Here is a 19,594-nt window from a genome sequence, read left to right as displayed (position 1 = left end):
GCGGCACCCCCGCGCGGCCCAGGCGGCGAACGCGGCCGAGCCGCAGGTGACGGCGGGTCCCCGCACCGCCGCGAATCCCCCCCGGCGGCGCCCGGCCCGGCCCCCGGCGGCGGGGCCGGGCTATTTATAGCAGCCGCCCGGCGATATAAGGGATGGCGGGCGCGGGCTGCGCTGCCGTGGCCGCCGGGGCCAGAGCGCGCGGGGGCCGCGGGCGCCTCAGGGCGGGCGCTGAGGGCGCGGCCCCGCAGCCCGGGTGAGCGGGCGGGGAGCGGGCTCGGAGCGGTGCCGCTCCGTTCTGTGAGCGGGGCCGGGGGACGCGGCCAAACAAACAATAACCCGGGCGCGTTCTGCCCGTCCCCCGCGGGGCGCGGGACAGCGCGGCGCACTTTCGGCGCTCCACGCGTGACAAGCCCGCGGGAGGGGCGGGACCGCCGTGACACCCGGCGGTAACCGCGGCGGGGCTTCCCCCTTCTTCTTTCCTCTCCCCACAGCGATTCCTGCTGAAATGCGGCGCCCCACGCTGGCATGAGCCCCCCCGGCGGGAGCAGCGCGCCCCGGGCACCGCCGCTTTCCCTGGCCGCAGCTCGGTGTCGGGAAGAAAGCGCTGTCGCCGACTGTCGCCGTGGAGCCGCCGCTCGCGGCAGCGCCGGACGCCGGGCAAGGGACGGACGGTACGGGGGATTGGTGCGGCGGGTGGGCTGCGGGGGGCTCGGGGTCCCTGCCCCGCCGGGAAAAGGGAATGTATGGCGCCATGGTCGGAACGCCGTGTGGTCCGTGTCTTCTCCGGGGTGTGCGCTGAGTTACGCGGTGTAATGGAAGATCTTTGTAAGTTGAGGGTTTGTTGGGTTTTGCTTGTGTCAGGGGTTATTCCCCCCGCCACAGATTCAGAGCCACGGTATTATTTTACTTTCCTACTCCGGGTGTGTTTGGATGTGATCTGGGCATGGCGAGGATTCTTGTCTTACATTAAAATTGCTCTTGGATCACTGAGTACTTTGTATGAGCTTCCATAACTTTTAGAAGGCTAGAGATGCTATCTTCAATTACAGAGAAACAAGGAGAGGAGAAGGTATGGGTTTGGGTTTGGTTGTTTTGGTTTGGTTTTTTTCTGGTTTTACTTTACTTTTACTTTGCTTGTTTACTCTCTGCTTTAAGAAAACAAACTGAACCACAGATAGGACAAGGATTTTTCAGACCTTGTGATTTGGATTGCTGGGGATTAGAAAGAAAACTTGTAGGTTTTTTGTTTGTTTATTTACTTTAATCAATAGCTCAAGAGCCCTAGAAACAACGTATAAAGCCCTGCTTCCTAGACAGAGAAGCTAAGATAAAGCCACGCTGGCTTCAAGCTGAGGAGCAAGTTAAGTGTTAGACCTCGAGTGGCTCGCTCTCAAGCATCCTGCACTGCTCTGCTCCAGTGACTCCCCTTGTCGAGCTGGTCACGTCGTGCAACAAATTGGGACCTCACACCGGCAGGTCGGAGTAGAGACAGGGCTTTTCTTAGAAGAGCAAAGCGCACAGGGGAGCCTTGACCCTGGCGTGGGGCTTTTTCCCAGCACAGGGAGCTGCAGCCCTTCAGCGCTGTCAGCTGGCACTGATCTCCAGTAATGCCACAGAAATATGAAAATCTAAGCTACCAGCTCCTGAGGTAGCTTAAATCATCTAAATTCGGATTTTGTCGGCAGGCTTAAAGAGATGCTATTGACTGGAAATGTTTATGTATGTCTTACCTGGAATGAACTGTTGTTCATACAAGAGTTGATATTAAGAAGAGTGAATCAACTTTATAGTTGTATCAGCTGTAAATGTGTTTTCTGAGTTTTCACTCTGAAATTACCTCGTTAGCTCCAGGCTCTTTTTGCATAAGACAGATTCATTTCAAATGCCTTAAACTGTTACTCTTCTTTATGAAAGGTACATGTCTCTTGCTCTGAATCTGTTAAAACAGATTTGCAAAGACAGGGTCTATTAACTTAAGTAAGGCTAGGAGAAAGATAAGCGAAAGAACAAGGGGTGTGGCAAGGAAATTACAAAGTAACAGCTTTAAAGAAGAACTCTCTGTAGCAGAGCTTTAGACTGCCTAAGAGAGGTAGGATTTCTTTCTATGTATTTAAGTCTGAAAATACCAAGCTGACAGCATCTCCTTAAAAATAATAGTGTATGTAGAAAATAGGTATGAATAGCTTCGTATTGTAGTTCTGCATCAATTTGTTTGTCTTTCTTTGATTTTGCTCCTCCATTCCAGGAGATATCTGGTGTGATAGAGTGTATATCCAGACTGCAGAGGGCCAAACACCCCACCAGCATCACTCCTGAACCAGAACAGCTGCACTAGGGTCAGAACTGGCCCAGCACCTCTTCTCAGAAGTTATCTGAGAGGAAGTTCTGTTTATTAAAGTTTTTGGTGGGTATTTTCACAAGGTCAAAATTTTTTGCAGAGAATGCTAAGAATTGCAGAAATTAAACTTGCCTTCTTTCGGGGGGAACTTTTGGTATGTGTTGCCTTGGATTAACCTGGTTAATCCTGGGACTGAGGTTAACACCAGGGAGGAATAACATTGTATCAGAAGGTGGTTAGAAAGGACTTTCTTCCTTCTCCCCACCCATTTTTTTGGCACTGGTGGAGAAATGGCATGGGGACTGGAAGGAGGAGGATGAGTCCTGCATGTGAGCTGGTGTTGTCATTAGCCAAGGCAATGTAAGGCAGGTGGATATAGGGAAAATAGATGTGATGATTCATTATTGTTGTCATTGTGCTGGGGTTTCTTAGGCTCTTCTTTAACTGCAGTGTCCTGTACTCAAGTCCTCCCTGGCCCATTAGCTGCACCGTGTGCTCCTAGTGGTGTTTCAGGGCTGACAACGTTTGAGCAGGAACTCTACTCCCTTCTCTTAATTCTAGAAGGCTACTTGAGCAAAACTGTTCAGCTTTATTCATTTCTGCCCTTTCATTTTTATCTTCCTTCCTTGGGTGTGAAGTCCTTTTTGTAGCTGGATTCAAGCCAAGAACCTCTACCCACAGCTGCCAAGCCTGGCATCCCTACTGGCTCCAGGTGAGTCAGTTCATTAGGATGAATCAGTGTGCCCTGTAAAAGTTTTAGGCTCCAGACATCAGCTTGACCATTCTTAATAATTTGGTTTGTCTGGTTTATTTGTTTGTCACTGCTTCAGCTAAGCTGCCGTTTCTGGTGGCTCCTCACTTCAGACTTGCTCAGCCTTTGGAGCCATACAGGGTCTTCAGTCAGTGTCCCTGCACTTTGTGGAGCAGCTTTTGCCTCAGCATTGTAACTTTTCCATGATTATTCATCCTTTTACCTTGTACCTGCACAGGGGAAGTTAAGGGGGATTGCCCCTCAGCATGAGAATGTGCAGCTCTCAATACAGGGAGTACTTCAGACTCTGGAGGTGGACAGTAACAACATGAATCCACAGGAATGAAGAGGGAAGTGTTTTTGCATCGTGGAGGTGTTTGCATAGGCTTTTACTTTCATAAATAAGTAGATTGGGATTCAGGGGACAGATTCAATGTGAAAAATAGGGAGTTCATTTTCAGGCTTCCAAGGCAGGGCTGAGGAAGAGAAGTGCTGTTAAAAGATATGGAAATGTGCTTTGAAAGTAACCTTGCAAAGATGGATGACGTTATTTTTGTTGTATGAAGCACCCAATTTAACGAGGTATAAAGCAGAAGGCTTGGGAGGACTTGGTCCAAGTGAAAACAGAATGAGCGTGGGACTGACAGATGGGAGGAACATTAGCCCACTCCTTGGTGGAGTTGTTGCTTCTTTCTCCTGTTGTTGCTTACAGCGATGCTTGAGAGAAGATACTTACTGGGGAGGGAAGAATAGCCTTTGTGTTCTACTTGAGTGTCATTGGCTCTATTTTTCTCTGTGGGGAAACAAAGTTCCAGTGCTCCAGTGGGTCACATCCTGACTGCCTGTATCCAAAGTAAATCTAGAGCAACACTGTCTACTTCAAAAATATCTGCAATAAGCCAAGACTGGCTCTTTCTGAGCAGAGAGGATAAATGAACAGCTGTAACTTCGGATGCTGAATTTTTTTGCATACTCGTGTTTTTTTGAGATTTATGACTCTTTTATTCTCTGTTTGAGAATGTAGTGGAGCAATTGCTGATCTGTGTATGTGTGAGAAGATGTCAGTGGAGGAGTAATATATATGGAAATCTTGCATAGAGATAGAATAGGCAGCCAGTTTGCCATTAGATAATGAAATAATTGTACAAAAATGTATCTCCTGAAATAACAGTTGAGCGAATGGGTAGGGACAGGGTTGGGGGAGGCTAACAATATTTTTCAGTAGTTTGCTCTACTTATAGTACTCATTACTGACTCTCCTGCAATTTTACTGCTTCAGACACTGCTTTTCCATGAGTGGTGCTTTGTGTTGCACAGGCAGATAGATTCCATCTGAGACACCAGCCCAGTTGCTGGAGCTAGGTGAAGGGATGGGAAACTGCCCCCAGGTACTTTCTTTGTCACAACCTGGCCAAAGGTAGGTAGGCTAAGGTCAGCGACTCCTACAGGTACCAATGAACCTGCCTCTCACTGAATCCACTTTTCTTCTTTCTAAAATGAAGTAGTAGAAGTTATTTCTTTGTGGGGTGTGCTGGGTGCATAAATATAGCTGAGATACTTCAGAAGGCATCTAAATATCTGAGACAGTCTTGGATGGGATTCCCCTTTCTTATACTTCTCTTCTGGCTAGAACTGGCCAGCAGAAATGTTCAGTGCTTGTACAATTTACATATTAATTTTTGGCTAAATTTTGTTAGCCTTGGAATTTGTTTGACATTGATAGGCTCAAGAGTAAAATCTTTAGCTACTTTCTTGTACTTTCTTCTACTATAGAGCAGCTTAAGTTCCTGGCACTCTTTCACCTTCTCCCTTTAAATAACACAATGCCTGCTTTGCCTTCTCTTTGAGAAGGTCTGCTTCTGCAAAGAATGTTGCACCAAATATATAACTTTATGCAAGGTGGTAAAAATGGTTTATTCTTTCTTCATCCCTGCTCTTGACTGCATCTGCCTAGTTCTTGGTCTAGAGATAAATGTCACTGAGGACTGCCTGGGGACTATTTAGCATCTGAATGGTGACTTGTAATGATTCAGGTGATGGGCCAGACCACTGTTTTATGTAGTGACTTCTGCTAGTCCACCGAAGTCCAAACAGCTGCTCCAAGTTTCTATCATCTCCAGTGAACACAAGTACAACAGCATCAGCTTGCAGCCAGTTTACAGTAAACCTACTCCCTGGGCTGTGGGTTAACCTCCTTAAATGTCCCTTGTGGTCAGCTCTGTTACTCTTCTATGTGAAAATAAGTCTTGGTGTGCTTTCTGATTTACTGAAGTGTAAATAAACCAAGAAGGTCTTTCACGTTCAGGCTCTCTCATCAGCATATATTAGTAACGCTCATCAGCTTTTGACTGGAACTTTGATGGCATAATTACTCTGAAAGGGTAACATATTCAAAACTACCTGTGTGACTTTGGGAGTTAGATTCCGCAGAGTCTTAGTCATTATTTTAAAAAGGAATTAGCTTTTTAAGCTACACACACTCCTGGAAATTTTAAGCAAAGGCTTCTGTTTATCTTGTCTTTAAAATGCCAGTTTCTAGGATGAGAGTGCCGGCTCTGCCACTCCACTTATTTCAGATATTAAATAAGAATGCTGGAGAAACAATTAGGAAAATACTGTGATAAATAAATTCTCATAGGTAATCTTACTAGAGAGGTCCAAGAGGTAAAAGTGTACTTTTCAGTCACCTGGCAGCAGGATTGTTATGGGCATGCATTTTCAGCTGTGTCTTTAGGACAGCTGAGAGGATGACTGATGTCTCAGCTGTTGTTGCAGACAGAGCACAGCATGTATTTCTTTAGACAGGATTTGGTGCACTTAAACAGCTTGTGACTAGAACAGTTCAAGTCACTGGGGCAAACATGGTTATCAGCAGAAACAGATAAACTAAGAAAACAGTCTTGCATACTCTAATGTTTGTGTAGGTAAGATTTTAATTTGCTATCAGTCCTAGGGTTCTTTATGAGCAGTGATGGATTACTCTTGATACTTGTGCAAGTTTTAAAGCATTCCTGTAACACTTGTAATGCGAAAACTATTTATTTTGCAACATACCTATGAGATAGGGACCTGCTATTTATCTCATTTGTACAGCTAGGGAACTGAAGTTTTCAGTAAAGCTAAACACAGCATGAGGGATTGATCACACAAGAAAGTCTGCAGCAGGACAGACAGGAGGGTGCTGAAACTGGGTCTTAATTCCCGAGAAAATTAACAAGCTCTGATCCATGCTTTTCCCATCTGTTTCTTCCTTGGGGCTTCTGAAGCAGCTTGTGGCATTTGCTTGGTTAGGCAATGTGGGTTTGACTTTTCTAAGGAAGAAAGCTCAAGCCTGGTGATGGAGGGAGGGAGGTGATCTGTGTCTGGGAAAGATGAAGAGTGGGGAACATCCCCCAGCTAGAGATGCCTCCACCACCACTTCTTCAGTGAGTGCCTTCCCCAAGGCTGGCACAGGCTGCTTCTCAGCTACTGAAACAATGTTCCTCTCTGGCAAATCCCTGCTCTTCCTGTGCCCACAGCCAGCTCTACTCCTCTTTATAAAGTTGATATGAGTGGCTGTGTTGATGATGGAGCTTCCTGCCCAGCTCCACACCTGCTGCCACAGTGCTGAGTCCCTGTGCTGCCTGGCTTCCCTGACGGAGCAGAGATTCCACTGCTGCATCTCAGCCATGTGAGGGTCAGCAGTGTTTGGAGTTTGATGAAGGAAGTTGTCCAAAGCTGGCAGGAGGAATTTTTTTGCTATGGTTGCATGATGAACAGTAACAATGTGAGTTTTATTGCTCAGAATGTATCCACATTTATAGGATGCTATATTTAAAAAGGAGAAAAAATGAGTCATGGGGAGCTATGCTAATGCTAAGTATTTATGTCTACCTCTTGTGAGGCTGAAGGCAGTGGGAGTTGAGCAACATTCTTGTGAAGTGTCTAGAGGATTTATGGATCAAACTAAAGCCTGCTGAAGTCAGCTGTAAGTCATGCAGTGCCTTGCTCAGGGCCCATGTCATGTACTGTGTGTGGGTTACAGTGAAATATTCCTCTTGGGAAACCCGGGAGCGCTCAGTGCTGTCAGATTCCCTGGGCTCGGGCAGGAGCTTGACTTGCTCCCAGTGATTATTACTCTGCCACTGGAAAGTCACTCCTGGCTCACTGCCAGGGCAGGCATGTTGCTGTGCCTCCCAGGCCATGCCTGCAGCGCCACAGGAGCAGGTACCTGCGCCCTGAGTGGGAGCAGGCAGAGCCTGGCGTGTCTCGGCTTCTCCTGCACTCCCAAGGAGATGTAGTGTCAGGGTCTGCTGTGGTACAGGCTGCTGGAGCTTTCCTTTCAGAGCTGGCTAGGGTCACAGGGGTGCCAGGGTTCGGATGCTTTCACTTATGTCATGTCTTTACACTAATTCAGTTGGCTTCCACTTAATTATGCAGTGCAAATGTTGGAGTTTGTTTTATTTAAAAGTTCTTTAATGAAATTGCGATCTGATTGAGAGCACCAATGAATTCAGCTGTCCAAGCGTCTGCTTGCCAGCATGCCTCAGCTCCTGTCACAGCTATAGGAAGGACTGGGATCAGGATTTCAGTGGTGGATGAGCCAACAATGGAGTATGGAGAGGGACTCTGTGAACAAACCCTGACAGCGCCATGTGTCCAAAAAATGCAGATTTGGCAACAGCCAGAGGCTCCGCAGATCCTCTGTATAATCCACTTATTGGAAGGAGGAGGTTTTGAAGTGAGCAAAAAATAATCATTAAAGTGAAATCTTCAGTTTTATTGGACTTTATTTTGTTTTCTTGTGTTTTTTTTTTTTCTGTTTGGTTTTTATTTAAGAATTGGTCATATCAGTATAAAAATGAATGTGTTTAATCTTCCTTGGATATAGTTTTGAGTGGTACACTATTGCAGCCTTTTCTGTTTTCCAGTGCAATGCATGCTCTGGTTTATGGAAACAAATACTTGTTCATCTTGCAAATATAAGATGTTAAAAGGATATTAATGGACATCAGTGTAGAGGGAATCACAGCCACTTTTTTCTTGAACTGGCCTTCCCACTTAAAGAACTACTAAAACACCACTGTAGCATGTCTTCAGGTACCTGGTGATTCCAAGAGAGCATTTAAAGGATTTTTTTTCCTGTAAACTTGTGATCTTGTGATACAAGCTCTTTACCAGTTGGCTGTTGAAACACTCACTCTGAAGGGGTACCAAATGACAAAAGTAACAGGATGCAGATGGAGTTTAATCTCTTGGACACATTCAGACACTATTATCGGGTCTGTCATCTGTACTTAGCATACCCAGATAGCTCTTGAGTGGTCTGCATAGACAGCTGGCAGTTTAGTAGAGATTGTGATCTTCAGAAAATATGTAACTGATGTCTTGTGTAATACTTGCTATGGAAGTATTGGTGTCACCAGCCTAAGTGCAACACTTGCTGGGTGGGGAACATATGTCTGTAAAGCAGGACTCTTTGGAGGAAGTTATTCAATACCCAAGTATTCAATCCCAGAAAGAGCCATAAGGGCATCCACAGAGCTTGTGCTGCAGGGTGATGAACTGGGAGGGGGGAGATCATTGAAGGAATCCCTTTGGCTCAGTAGTGCTTGCTGCTGGCTCCAGTTGCAGACTGAGGCTGGTTTGGTGGCTGCTGGTGTTTCGTAGGGACAAGAATCCCTAACTAACCTTGGAACAGGAGGAGACATGCCCCAGTGCTCTGGAAAAACCCTCAGCTGTTGTGAATTGTTTTTGTGCAACAGTGCAAGGTCAAACACTGCTGTTGTAGCTCTCAGAATAGTGCATGATCTCGCTGTTAAGGTACCTGCTGAATCTGACACAGCTGCACTTGGAGAACAAGGCAGGTATTGCCTGAGCCCACTGTGTGCACTTCACCTGAAGAGACCTTGGTGGTAGCTGGTGAAGGATCATAGCTTGGAATTCAAGCATCCAGAGGTTGTGATCAGCTGTAGGACAAGGTGGACTTGAATAAGTACTTGCAGCACTTCCCTAAGAAAATAGTCTGTAGCTCAAGGGCAGAGTGCTTTGAGAGACTTCTGTTTTCTCCACATGCTGTGGATGCTTTCACATCTAATCTGCAAACAGGGAATATGTCAGGCATGAGGAGCTGTGCAGACCATTTGCTTTTCTTGAGCTTTGGGCAGGTCCAAAGAGACACTGAATGCTCCCTTAAGATGCTCTGCTGGGCATCACTTCTTCTGTGCATCCTGCAAAATAGCTCCAGGAAGCACAAGGATGCTGACAAGCTGCTGCATCACCCTAGTCCTGTGAACAGCAAGGGTTTTGTTACATGAAATTTACTTGTGGAGTATTAAGTCTGTTTTCAAAAGTTTTACTTGGACCAAACGCCTGTGGAGCATGAAAAGGCTTTCATGTTAATCAGCAAAGTTAGCTAAGAGAATATATAATTCCTTATTCTTTTTGCAATGTAGCAAGCCTGTTTAATTAGGCAACTGGGATTTGAATTATTAAATAACAGAACAGTTTCAACCTACTTTTCTGTTGGTAAAGATCTCCAGCAACCCTGGTTTTATTGCATGGATTTTTGAATTATGAGTTCCAGAAACTCTTTGAACCTCAGGAGGATGACTTACTGGATCCAGGAGGACAGAGAAATAGGACTCTTATTTTAAGGTCTCCTGAGCACAGCAAGTTACTCTCCGTTGTTTACATACCAGCCTCACAAGAATATGGAAATAGATGCTAGGCTGTCGAAGCAAAGCAGAAAAATTGTGTTTTCAGGCATATCCTGTGTCGAAGCATCTGTTTGGTTTTGTGATTTATAAGAATAAATCCTTCTACTGCACAAAACTCCGGGAGCAGTTCTCTGATTTGGGGTAAAAGAGAATAGAGCAAAGTAACAGGAGCTGCAGTTCATGTGGGCTTGGCAAGACTGGCGGAGAGGAACTGGCATAGCTGAGAGGTGAGAAGGGACAAAGAGGAGTTGTCTCAGCCAGAGCAGTGAAGAACTGCTGAACTCTGTCAGTGATTGGAGGTCTGCCACCTTCAAGGCAATGACAAAAGGGCTGAGGAAATGCCTGCTAGTGTCCATGGTTGGGCCAGACATGCCAGCAGCCTTGGGCAGGGTGTCCTGGTGGGCAGCAGGAGGTGAGGGACTTGGCGACAAAGCCACTTGGACCCAAAAAACTCCTTAAATATTTCCCAACCCCAGGCCCTCCAAGCCCTCCTGACCCCAGGCTAATGTATTCTGGCTCCTGTTTGGGACTGGTGCACTTCAAAAGCCTTGTTGAGTGGAAGAGTGGGTGGAACTGGTGACCCAAAATACCATTTCCCCTTCCTAAGGCTGGGCGTATACCAAACTTGTGTCTCTGTGTGGTAAAAGAATATGAACCAAAAGTGCTGAGAGATGCAGTGGTTAAATTGAAACATGCTGTGGCAGGATGAAAGTAATCTTGTCCCTTACAAGGCCTTAATGCTTTGGGGCTTTATTTATTTTATTTTTTTCAAGTGGCTGCCATCCATGCTGTCTCTATCTATGATTTTAATAGAGATATTTTTGTATGCAGACATGTGTCAAGATGCCTTTAGAGTAAGTCACCCCATGTTATATTATCACTCACTAGGTCGAAATAAAAAAAACCAATATCTACAGTTGTGTTTTATTTAAAATTTGAAGTCCAAATTGTCATTGAAGGTGCTGAAGCAAAAGAAGATAACTCTGTGTAAGGGTCTGTGTCCCTTGCAGAGAACTTTGCAGTACAAAGAAGGGTCAAATCCAAATTTTTTGCTGTTTCTGTGAGTCTGGTATGTAAAATATGATGCAAATCAGAGATTTACATGGATTGCCAAGACTAAGGCTAAATCCATAATCTCTTTGCTTGGTGTTTAAAAATAATGCGACTGTACATGCATAGGAATGGCATATGAGATCTGCCCTAAGGCTAGAGCAACATAATCCTGCATCCCACTGGTTTTGAGAAGAGACCTTGGTGTCCCTTCTTTGCAGCAGGGTAGCTGTACTTCAGAGCTGTGTGGTGGATGAAAATTAAAAATGGGTCTTATAGCAAAACCTAAACATTTCTTTGGAATTTTTCAGCCGAGGTCTTTAGGAAATTGAACATGTTTCCTTGCTCAGATTCTTCTGAGTTTCAAACAGGAGAAGGAGAGCAGAATAATTGAACCAAAGCAATGATTTGGAAGAGCTAATGAAGGACCAGGGATTCTTCTCTGAAGGTAGCTCTTGATTTACCTCAATAGTCTAGACACAGAAACTTTGTCCGGTTACTTTACTTTATTTGGTCCATGCATGGCCTTACCTGTGAAGTGACCTTCCTACTGCTCAGGTAAAGCACAAGTTCTGTACACTGGTAGGAGCTCTGTACCACTCAGCTACAGCTGCAGTGTCCAGTGGCACTGTAGTACCACTCACAGTTAAGGAAAGGTGAGTGTGCTCCAGCCCCAGAAAATGACAAGCAGTGTGGTGATACCAGTGTTGAACTGATGCTTTATCCTCTTATCCCATCCAAGGTCCTTACCTGCCCCGTTGCCAAGACTCAGTGGTGTGTTCACTGCCTGTATTGCTCTGTAGCCCAGTACATCTTCTCATTCCTCTGGGACAGCATCCCCTCAGGGAATCTGACTGTGCAATTTCTGCACATCTGTCAGTGTCAGCCTGATAAGACTGAAGGAGGCATCACACTGAGCGTGGAGCACTGACTACCTTGAAAGCTGACTTCTGAAATGAGTATTACCATGTGTAGTGTGTTTCTCCCATGTGAAAACAGTTTATAGGGCAAAAGCAGCTGTTCTTGTTTGGTGTGTGTGTGAAAGATGCTTTGTGGCATCTGTGAGAGGGTGTGCCTCTCTTTTCCTTTAACTGGCAAGAGAATCTGCTGTTGCTTTCTTCTTTTCTTTTTCTCCTTTTTTTTTTTTTTTTTTTTGCGCTACAGTGGTAATTGAGTTTTGAGGGGGTTTATCTTTCCCTGAAGTTGTGGGTGAATTTCTGATGTGATTGCACAGTGTAGTGGTGGTTGGAGCCCTGCTGTTGCCTTGTTCATCGGAGCTGCTTCACGAGAGTGCAGAACACTTTTGAGGTATGATTTCCCATCACATGCTAATCCAGTGAAGTGCTGTAGATTCACTTGCTGGCACTGTTTAAATCCATAATGCAGCACCACCTGCCAAACCACGGGGCATAATGGAAGTGTTAATGAATGTACATATATACCCTCCCACACGGCTGCAAGTTGAATGACTTAAGAGTCAAGGCAGAGCATTTAGGCTGAGTGTAGAAGGAACCAGAATTAGGGTATCCTGATGCAGATCTCTGCTGAAACTGGGAGGTGAGGGGTGGCCACAGGATTGGGTCAGCTGACTTACATGCTTTCAAAGATGTGTTGATTTTCGGCTGCTGCTCTGTGGATTCATCCAGTCACAACACCTGAGATTCACCTTGGGCATTCAACAACAAAGTGCAGGTACTGAGCAGCACCAGCTGAGGCCCTGGTACCTCTCTTCTGAGGGGTATTCTCATGGCATGCTTCTCTCCAGTGCTGGCATGCTGAAGGCACTTGATAGGAGAGTAGACTTGAGTCATGCAAGGGTAAACTCTGTTCCTCACAGGTGGTTTGGCCAGTTGCCCACTGGTTTGTGTGTCAAGGTGTGTGTTTGTGTCCGGGCTGGCACAGAACTGAAGGAGAATAGCAGGGAAAGAGCTAGTCAGGGACAGGCAAGAGGTTTGCCAAAGAGAGGGGCTAGAAAGAGGCAGCAGGGCTGGCCTGGCACATGGCTGGGATGCTGGCAGTGTGCATGTACCCTGTCCTCGGGCAGGTTCAGTGGAATGCTGTGGCTTTGCAAAACCCTGCATCACCATGTGTGAGGCAGAGGAGGGGCCCATGCATCCACCCCTCATCCCTGTACCCAGCCCCAAGTTCTGCCCACCCTCCTCTTTGAGGCAAGCAGTTGGATTTGCCAAGTATGGAGTCACCTCCCCAGCATGCTGTTCGTAAATAAGAGGCTTATGCTCTTGGCAGACACTGTAACGAGCCTGGAAAAAATTACTGTTGTGGGTCCTGGCCCAGTGATGAGATCTTGGAGTCTTCCAAGTGACAGAGTAATGACATGGACCTGGGAAATGCCTGGAATAGCCTTCCACACAGTTCTGGGATTTAGCGTCATTAGATTCTAAGTAAAATAGGCCATGTGCCTATTTGGGTAAATTTGGGAGATAGCTGTTCCTTCCTCTTCTGAAGTCCATGCTGGTGAAGCTCTGCTAAATCTCCAACATTACAGATCAGTATACTCTCTTCTTCTGTACCTGTAAGTGAGTATTAGATGTGTTGTGGGGAACTGGGAGGGCTGTCCTTGATCCAAGACCCTGGGAAATTTTATAGAGAGCCCTTCAAGCCTGCCCTGTGCCTTGGGGTATAGAACGATGCAGAAACATCAGTGCTGCCCCATAGCTCACAGATAATTTCTGGGAACCATGTGATGCAAAGTGAACAGGCAATGTGTCTTTTTTTCCATAGGATATATACGACAATAGTCTTTTTGCCTAGGAAGGACATAGACATGAGTCAATTTTGGAAAAGATTTGCAGGTAGAGGACAGAATTTGTGAATTGCCTGGAGATCCCTACTCTCCTCTCCTTCCTTTATCTGTCCCTCGGACTTGGTAGGATTCACCCATCCCCTGGTGGAAATGCTATTACCAGGGAACTTCACAGCCTTCAGCTCTTTGCAGCTGTCTAAGAGATGCAAAGTGTGTTTGCCAGGAGGGAAGGGAGTCTTTAAAAAGCCATTTAAATCCTGAAAGACATCCGGTAGCAACACTGGAGATGTAAAAAGCATTAAATACTGAATTGAGCCTGACTTGAAGACAAATGTGGAGCCAAATGCATTGATTGATTTGCAGGACGGTGACTGGAATGAAGTGGCCCTGTACCCTTTCTACCCATTAATCATCTCCAAAGCATGCATAGGTGCCATGAAGTCTGTGCCTTGGAGCAGCCATGTGTGACAGCATGGTGCCCATGAGGCTGCAGGGCAATGACCCTTCCAGGAGCTGGGCAGAGAGGTGGATGCACCCCTTGTTTTGGCAGGGGCTTTGGGACTGATGTGGGAAAGGCAGAGTGGAGCAGTGAGGAGGTCCATGCTGGGCAGTCCTTGGTGCTGCTCAGGATCCCCTCACAGCTCCATGATGCAGCACAGGAATTTGTTGCCTGGATCACTTCCACCTGCCCAAGGGGCTGCTGGTTGAGCTGGGAGGGCTGTGCCGTGCACATCTGGCTGTGCTATGCACATCTGTCTGCATTTTCAGCATCAGGGCCACATGCAGGCAGAAGAACATCTGGGCTGCAAACGGGATGTTGCTGAAGCACTGGGCTATTGCTTCAGAAACCTCACTGAGCAGTATTAAGAGCAGCAAAACCACCCAGGGCAGTGAATTTGGGGTCTTTTCTATTGGTGTGTCAGCAGGCTGGGATGTTTAGGAGGGAAGCTGCCCATTTCCAGGGATTGTGCGAGCAGGAAGGGCAGCTATTGGAATTCGAAGCAGCTTCCTCCACTAAATTTGTTCTTGCTGTGTTATCTCTGCCTGGGCTGGGCAGGGGAACATCTTGGCAATCTGCTTTTTTGCTACAGTATGTTTAGGTCAGCTTCACTGACTCCATGATAACATAGGAGAGGCCTTCCTGGCCTCACTAGCAAAGAATTTGCAATAGTAATACAGGAATCTGTCATCCCCTGATGTCTCCTGAGGGTTTAAGAAACAAATGAGTAAGGAAAGGGATGGTGGGTTTAAACACACAAGAAGTAATGGAAGTCAGAGTAGCTGAGCCAGACCCCAGTTACTGAGTAGGATGCTCTCATTTCATACCTTGGCAAAAGGCTTGGATCAGCCTCCAGTGGACACCTCTAAACTGGCAACAATACAGTTTTATTTGAGATCTTAGACATAAAGGAATGGATCCTGTGTAGCTGCTTTCTGGTTGCATAACTGGATTCTTCTACAGAACTGGTAGTGGCAGAGCTGTAACTGTACAAATGACCCAAATCTGACTGAAGTATTGCTTTTAATAATAACAGAAAAAAAATCTGGCATCTGCACCTGACTGCTGGTTTGTCAGTGTCAGAACTCTTACGTATTTTGAAAAGGGCACTACGTCACCAAGGGAAACAGGCTGAAGATTAATGGAGCAGTTGTGGGAGGTGGAGGAGGAGTTGGGAGAGGGAAGCAGAGTTGGTTTTGGATGACATTTGTCAGTGTGATTGACTCATGCTGTGCTGCTCTTACATACAGACTGGGACACTGGAAGCACAAGCACGTGCTTCCCAGTAAAAACAAGTGAGTCCCTGCATCCAGCCTGGCCAGGGAAAGCTGTTGCTCAGTTCTACAGCAAGGGCTCCTCCTTACATCACTTAGGGATTTGCAGAGGGGGAAGGTGGGGGGCCGCCTACTACCTAAGCCACTTCCAGTGACGTTGCTTTTTATTATTATTATTTGTTCAGGCTATAATTCTGTGTTTCCTGAAATAACTACCAAGTATTCATCAGGCAGCTCCTGCCTTTAGCTGCCTTTTGTGTGAATCTCAAGTGCTTCATTACTCCCCCGGTGCGTTTTCGTTCTCCTACAGTAAATCTGAGCAGCATCTGTGTGGTGGGGGAGGTGATGCAATTTTGGGTTGAGAGGGAGAAAAGGTCTGGCTGGCACAGGAAGCCAGTGAGCAGTTCAGGGAACACAACACTTGGGGTACAGCATCTTTTTGCGCAGGAGGAGAATTGGTGAGGCCACTTCCAGGACCCACAGTTACATCCCCCCACATTCAAAGCCCAGCCAATTGCAGCTCTTTATTGCTTGGTGTAGAGGAATTTATTTTTAAACAACAGTTGGTTTAAGGCTTTCTTTTTTTTTTTTTTTCTCCATTTTAGTAGCAATCTGATAGTGTTTTGATCACTACTCCAAAAGGAAATGCCTGTAATTTCCTGTGCAGGTCTTACCAGGTGCTGGGCTCCATCAGATCCAGAAGCTGATGGGAGCTGGGAGCACCTGTTAGAATCTGCCTTCTCAGAAAACCTCAGAGACTTGAAATTTCACTTGTGTTTTGAAAAACCTAATGCCAGAGCTACAAAGGGCATCAGACTCTGGCTTCCCACATGACAGATCTGTTCCATGCTGACTTCCCACTGAAGACTGGAACACAGTCCAGCTTTTGTTCAGTGTGTCCTTTCAGAGGCATTGACTGGGAAGGAAATCTGACAGACTGGAGAAAACTTGGCTAAAAGTTACTTATCTTTATTTAATAATAATTGGCAGTTTTTTTTCATACACCTACGAGTCCTTTGGCTCTTGATGGCTTGGGACATGGTCATGCCTACTTGTGGGAGAAATTCCTGAAGTTCATTCAGTCCTGATCAGCATGACTCAAGGGAAGTAGCAGCCTCGTAAAAGGGCATGTCCTGTCTTTCAAGGATTCTTGGTAGTTCCCAGCCCAAGGGATTGCCTACAACACATCGGGCTGAACTATTTTGGTACCTGGCTAGCGTCTCTGGGTGTGTCATGGTGGTTGTGTGGCTGCAGCAAGCAGTCTGCAAGAGGAACAGAGAGGGAAGTGTTCAGATTTTGTAGAGTTTCAGCCCTGCAGGCACTGCGTGGAGCTGCTAATGCTTACAAAGTGGCTGGGTAAAAGGCTGTAATCGAGTGAGCTGTGGGCAGAAGAAGAGTTCTTAATTGCAACCGTAGGAGTAGTTGGCAGCCTCGCAGCCTCGGTGGCTGATAGTCTTCCTCAGGTGAGATTGGTGTCCTCAGGTATGCAGAGCTCTGTCAGGCATGGGTGAGGAGCCATGGACCAAAACAAGCTGATGATAGGAAAATTGCCTTGGCCATGAGTTGATGGAATCATCAGCATCAGTGCCTATACATTAGTATGTGCTAAATCGTGGCACGTTGGACATCAGCTCCCTAAAGTTTTCTGCTTTGGAGAGCTGCTGCAGAGGAGGAGGGAGCTTGGTAGTTCCCACACAGGCCCTGCTGTAGCTTTTCTTGGAGGTTTCATAACAGAATTAAGCAATTTGTGTTGCATGTTGCCATGGAGACTTCTCAGTCAGGGAGCTGGTGTCTTTAACCTCCCCTACAAATCCAGGGCTGGGTTCTGAGCCTGCTGACCTTCTGTAAAGGCCTCACCCTGGGAGCTCAGCCTCCAGGACAGCAGAGCAGAAACCAGGAAAAGGCATGCCAGCACATCAAATACCAACTATCTGGGGTCCATTTTATTTTTTATTATTGTCTTATGTGGCCACAATTCTGCTCAGAAGCTGTGCTTGGACCCACTTGCATTCAGGGCAAGTTTTGTAATGAGGGTGGGGATTAGATACACTACCTACATTTTGTGGGCCTGTCATACAAACTAAGATGAATTTGGTGTTTTTATGTAGCTTGGCTGCTCCAAGGGGATAGCTCAGCCCTTCCACTCCACCTCCATGTCCAGACAGGTAAATGGGGTTTTATACAGCCTCCTAAAAGAAAATAATTTTTGCTGAGGAGGCTCAGCTTCAGTGACACCCTTGGACCAATGTTTCTTTTTTCTTCCCATCCACCTACCTCAGAAGTAGCCACAGTTCTGACTGTCTCAGCATTACTGGCTTGTGCTGTCAGGCTGCCAGTCTTGCCAGTGTGTATGAAGATGGTTATATAAATGACTGTTTAAATCAGCCTCCTTCCAGTGACTAAACCAGAGCCCTGACATCATTTGCCAGCGTAGGGTATGGATCCTTCTCTTGGCTCCTTCAAAATAAACAACTATATAAATTGTAAGATGATTATCATCAGACCTTATTAGTGTATTACCACATGCTGCTTTGTATTCAGACAATAGATAAAAACATTTGTGCTTCACTGTTCTCAGTCAGATCTACAGCAAACACGCTTATTCTTGCTCCCATCTGAGGAGGACTGTGTCAGTACTCTTGCCAAAAACACATGAAAATTAGCCCAAGTCTTTTGCACTTGCCTGTAGCTCTGTGCACACTGGGGGAGTGTTTAGTCTTTTCCAGGAAATGATATATGTTGTTTTAAAGGTTTGAATCATGAGCTGGTTAAGTTCATAATCTTGTCAAGGCATGAGTTGTCTTCATGCTTTGGTTATTAGGGCAGATGGAGGGGCAGAGGGATGGAAGCGCTTGACTTTCAGAAGGTTTTCGTTATGTACATGCATGGCTGGAACATGGGACCTGACAGCTCAGTAGAAAGAGGAGTGTTTCCATGAGCAGCAGAAACAATCCTGCAGAAACATCTAAACTTGCTGCCTTTTGACACTCTGAAGTTTTCATCTGTTGTGCTAGCATCACCTACAATACAGGGAATTGTGCTCAACAAGCCAGCCTACAGTTCTTGACTTCTTTTTCAAGTGTTTTTTTTCAGTTCAGTTCTTGCTGTTTTCCCCAGGCTACGTAGCACTCAGTCTGGTGGTTCAGACACACAGCATGACCAAACTTCTGGAAACAACGGGAAGCAAATGCCTCGATTCAGCCGATAAGCATGCTGGGCAGAGACACAGTTTGTACAACGGGCTAAACATTATCCTAGCACTTTGGGGAGCATTTCATGCAAGATAAGCTTGAGGCTTCTTAGGAGTGGGTTAAAGGGCTGGCACAAAATGTCAGTAAAAATGTAATGCTTGTTGCCAAGCAGCAGCTTGTGGTTTTGTGAGGAGGTCAAAAATCGTGCACAAACGGAGTATGTTTTTCACATCCACAGACTGTCCCCCACCATGTCAGTAACAATCAGTCTTTCATTCTGCCTGGCTGGAGCTGCTCTGTGTGTAAAGAAGGATGGGGTGAAATCTTGGCCATGGGCAAAGCAAAAAATTGTCATTAAATGTGTTGGAAGGAGGGGCAGAGCTTTAGACAGGGTCTGTGTCTCAAAAAGCCTGTGAGGATCCTCTGACCTAAGAAGGACTACACAGAAATAAAACTTGGTCTTTCAAGCAAAAATAAGGCATTTAGTTGAAATTCATTGGATTTTCAGTAGCCCAGCCTGCTGTGTATTGATATGTGGTCTCATAAATATGAGAAAGTGGCTTACTCAAAAATAGAAACTTTTCCTTGGGGTTGTTGTGAGGAAATGCAGTGAGACTGTTTGAAACCTCAGCTGGTTTGGTCTTCTCCCCATCCAGCAGGTGTTGCTTGCAGTGGAAATTCTTGCTATTCTCAAGAATTTCCTCCAAAGGTGGTTTAGAAACAAGCAGACTTGATCATGCTTCTTGCTCTGAAAATGTTGGCTGGTCTCAACTTGGACAAGAGGCCTTTGCTGTTCTTAAACTCAGCAATCTCATCCTCTGTTGCCTTATGGGCTTTTCTTTTTAGAGGTGGTGTGGGGTCTCCAGTGTACTGAAAGAACATGAGACCCCCAGGTTTGCCAGGTAAAAAGTGCTTTTATGATTCAATATTTTGGATTGAACTGAAGTAATGATTATGGAGAAAGGGACTAGAGAAATCAGAAACTAACATGGAGTAGGAGATTATGTTCTTGTGTTTTGACAAGAGCAC

General features: G+C 45.9%; 1 protein-coding gene across 4 annotated transcripts in view; it reads left to right on the top strand.

The window, feature by feature from the left end:
* Positions 1–104: 104 nt before the first annotated feature.
* MRAS (muscle RAS oncogene homolog) overlaps positions 105–19,594 on the top strand; it is a 38,340-nt gene continuing 18,850 nt past the window's right edge. The window contains exons 1-4 of one of the 4 annotated variants that reach the window (XM_041473250.1): positions 105–253; positions 492–671; positions 2,246–2,404; positions 2,977–3,050. The gene's annotated coding sequence lies outside the window, so the exon portion shown is untranslated. The remainder of the gene's footprint in view (positions 254–491; positions 672–2,245; positions 2,405–2,976; positions 3,051–19,594) is intronic. The other 3 variants (XM_041473251.1, XM_041473247.1, XM_041473249.1) reach the window with 3 other exon arrangements.

The sequence above is a fragment of the Pyrgilauda ruficollis genome, unplaced genomic scaffold, assembly GCF_017590135.1.
Source record: "Pyrgilauda ruficollis isolate IOZ18807 unplaced genomic scaffold, ASM1759013v1 scaffold3, whole genome shotgun sequence".
NCBI classification, from domain to species: Eukaryota; Metazoa; Chordata; class Aves; order Passeriformes; family Passeridae; genus Pyrgilauda; species Pyrgilauda ruficollis.
This window is presented reverse-complemented; position numbering and strand designations above follow the sequence as displayed.